Raw genomic sequence first — 4,450 nt, 5'->3', positions numbered from 1 at the left:
CACATCAGTGAGAAATGGCTACTATCAAAAAGACAAAAAAATATATAGGTGTTGGTAGGGATGGGGAGAAAAGGAAGCCATCATTCACCATTGGTGGAAATGTTAAGTTGGCACAACCACTGTGGAAAACAGTATGGAGTATCTTAAAAAAAAAAAAATTAAAAAAAATACTGTATCAGTAATTCCACCATTGGGCATTTACCCAGAGGACATGAAACACTAATTCAAAAAGATTTATGCATCCCTATGTTTATTGAAGCATTATTCACAATAGCAAGATGTGAAAGCAACCCAAGTGTCCATTGATAGATGACTGGATAAAGAGGTGGTATATATATGTATATCTTCTTCACCTATTTCACTCATCTCCCAACCCACCACCCCTGTGGCAACCATCAGTTTGTTCTTTGTATTTATGACTGTTTTGTTTTTTAGATTCCACATCTAAGTGAAATCATATGGATTAAATAATACATATGTATTAAATAATACATAAGTATTATGTAATATTAAAATTAAGAGGTGCAAACATCCAGTTATAAAATAATTCATGGAGAGGGAAAGTACAACATAACCAATACAGCCAACAATATTATAATAGTGTTGGATGGTGACAGATGGCAACTACACTTATCATGGTGAGCCTTAAAGAATGGAATAGAATGGTTGAATCACTATACTGTACACCTGAGACTAATATAATACTGCATATCAACTATAGTTTGATAATAAATTTCATTAAGAATATAATGAAAAATAATAAAGAACTTATAAGCAAAAGATACAAACCTAATAAAACCAGGCTAAAGACTCCAGTCAGCATTTAACAGTAAAGAAAACATAAATGGCAAGTCAATCTATAAAAGGATTCTTCACATAGTAATTATCAGGTAAATACAAAGTATCAGCATAGTGTGATACCATTTTATTCCATCTAGATACTTAAACATTAGTAAATTAGATCTTATTAAGTGTCAAGGAGAATATGAACTGTGTTATACAGTGTTACTACACACATATTTGGTGTGAAGTATCCCTCTGCAAGGTAGAATAAAACATCCCTTTCCTGTTGTAATAGGTATGGTCAGGTGACTTGCTTTGGCCTATGAAGTATGAGTGAAATTTAAGATTAGGACAACTCTATCCATTAGATTCCCAGAGTGATATTATCATGGAGTAGAGCCACAACCATACCATAATATATAATGTGAATAAGGAAGAGATTTTTTTTTGTTGTAAACTCCTGAGATTTGGGTGTGGTTTGTTATGACCCCATGTCCACTGATGTCCGTGCCCTTGTGTAATTCCCTTCCAGATTACTCAGGGCTTGGCTCAATGATTTCGACCGACAGGAAATCAGCAAGCATAATGCAAACAAGCTTGATAAGTCTAGCTCTTAGAACACTGCCACCTTTTGAACTAATGTAATCTATCTTAAGGATGTGATCCCATGTGAAGACAACCTGGGGAGAAAAGTCAGCCATCTTATCCATTCCAGAAATTTGAGCAGGAACAAAATATGTAAACATTACATAATGTTAATGCAATAGCAAATGATAAAAATAATTAACCTTTTAGAGGTCAATATAGAAAAACATTTAAAAATTAATTTTATCTGTGCTTGGTACCAATGTTAAATATTGATAATTTTAACTACTTATATATGCAAACATTGTACACATTTAAGTGTTACTCTTAGAAACTAAATGCTACAAAATGTCATCAAGGAAAATTAAAGAACACAAATTAAATGGAACGGTATGAAGGCTTCATGTATTAGAAGGCTCAATATTAAGATGGAAATTCTCCCAATTGATCAGTAAATTCAATGTAATTACACTCCAATGCTAATAGGCTTTTATTTTTTAAGATGCAAAGCTAATGTTACAATGTATATGTCAAGGCAAAGTATCTAGAATAGTCAAAACAAAATGAAAAATAAAAATAAACTGGAAGGAATGATACCCCTGTTTTTGGCACTTAGAGAAAGGCTATTGTAATCAAATCATTATAGTTAGTGAGAGGATAGATTCATAGACCAAATAAATAGATTATAAAATTCAGATGTAGACTCACTTTTAGGTAGTCAGGGTATTTTTGATAACAATGTCAAAGTATATTGTTTAATGAAAGAAAACTTAAATGTGATTATTTTTATTAGAGTTCTACAACTAGAGTTGTAGAAAGTTAAAAAGAAGCTTAGAATTCTTGGTTGATAAAAACTAGGTTCTAAATTTGAAAAAAATTTACTTTAAAACACAAATAGCTATTAATAGCTGTTATTAAGTTCAAAATCTCCTACAGTCTTCTAAAAACTTGCATTCAGAGACTACACCTTCTAGACTCCTGGAAATCATTCCCCCAGGTATTGGAAGTGCTAGCTGCTGCCAGGACCCAGCTGAGTGCCTCTCTAAGAAATGCCCTGGGCTAAACAATCTGCACCAATGACTGGTTATTAATGTCTAACCTAGTAGGCTCAGTGCAGAACAACTCTGTAGGGTCATGCCAATTCCAGAACCCCCCAGCTACTTTCTAACCCTTGCTCACTGGTGTTAATCCCAAGGATTGCCCCAGCAAACCCCCCTGCATGCAAATCTCTAACTCCAAGTTAGACCCCCAGCGATACTCATCTACAACCAATTTTATTCTAGGATACAAACTCCAAATCTCAATCCTTGTGTTTTAGAGTCATGAATTTTTTAAGCTTTTAAACTGTGAGTCAAAGACAAATTATATCTCTCCTACTCACTGTGTAAGCTTTTTGCTCTTAGACACGATGGCTTAATATTTCCTACCATTTGTTCTGAGTTACTCATGTGACTACTTAATATCACAGTTCAGTGTTTCTAGGCACACAGCCAGATTACAAGTCCAGCTATAGATTTTTAACATTATACTCCCCCAAGCCAAGTAAGCTTAAATGACTATTTAATTGAATTAATTAGGAAATTATCACTTAGTTTAAGTAACCTAATTGTTCTCAGCATTGGCAAGAATCCCAACATTTACAAACTGAATTAAATGTGATACCAAGACTAAGGCAATGTAAATTCAGCTCAAAATGTTGAAGCATAAATTAAGTGTTGTTAAAAGAATTATAAAGCTGCATGCATAGATAGATAGTAGATGAAGATATATTGTATATGAACTTTAAGTACAGCACAAAACTAGAGTTGTAACTAAAATGTACATTTATCTATTTCATCTGTTATTCTTCAGAAGGTGTAATTTATTTCTACAAAATCAACATCTATAATGAAGAGTGGAGTTCTTTATCTTTTCTTTTAAGAGTCATGTATATTAAATGTCATTCAACATGTGTCATATTTAAAAATGTAAAATGCTTTATGAGCAGATGTGGTTTTAATTTACAAAAAGGTTATTGCTCTATAGATAAATTCTATTTATTACTTTTATAAAAAACACTTGCCTTTAAAAACCTACTCATTTAATTGCTTGTAACACCAATTTAAAATCTTTAATAGCTGCACAACACTACTTTGATTTACTTAACTGTAGCTAATTTTATATATCCAGTATTAAGTATAGGTTACCACCAACATAGTATTAAGTATTTAGTATTTAGTATTAAGCATTAAGTATTAAGTATTTATATATCCAGTATTAAGTATAGGTTGCCACCACCTCCAACATAATTATGAGAGAAATATCTTCATGCAAGTTTCTTTCTTTGCCTGTATGAGAGTTACTCTGAGCTAATCACAAATAGGATAATAACGTACCGATTTATGGAATTTTAACAAATTTAATTTTATTAGCTGCTGACTCCAATTTTTAAAATGGCTGTGCTATTTTACACTCCACCAACCATGCATGCCATTTTCATTTCTCTATATTGCTATCATCCCTTCAAATTTTCCAAGTTTTTAACATTTTATTCTTCATCTAGAGATGAATGTGTGTGTGTGTGTAATACGATATAATGTTATATATTTTAGCATAAACTATTTTAGCATATATGATATCATATATGTATACATGTATCGTGTTTCCTAATAACGGGAGACTGAATATATCTTCATAGTAAATAGCACTTCCTACTTGCTTTTCATTTAAGATGTAGCCTAATCCCCTCTACTTATGAAAACTTTGTAAAAGTAGTTGTTAAAATTTGTATACAACCCCACTTTAAGAGCCATAATTACCTAATTAGTATTCTCTGACTTCATAGGATTTTAAATTTATTTTCTGTTATGAGGAATGCTGTGATGAGTATCTTGATATGAACTTCTTTTCTATTACTAATTATATCCTTCAGAGAGAAGAGTTGTATAATTTTGCTTACCTTTCACATTTTGAAGAGTTTATGCATATTAACACATTCATGTTACATTACTTTATGGTTATGTCCCCATTGTTGGGACTGTTTGTCTCATGGCATTTGTTAATTTTTCAGAGTTGCTAAGTTACATTTGGAGAAGGCAAGAAT

This window comes from Puma concolor, chromosome B1 (assembly GCF_028749965.1).
Source record: "Puma concolor isolate L17-30 chromosome B1, mPumCon1.1.hap2, whole genome shotgun sequence".
Lineage (NCBI taxonomy): Eukaryota > Metazoa > Chordata > Mammalia > Carnivora > Felidae > Puma > Puma concolor.
This window is presented reverse-complemented; position numbering follows the sequence as displayed.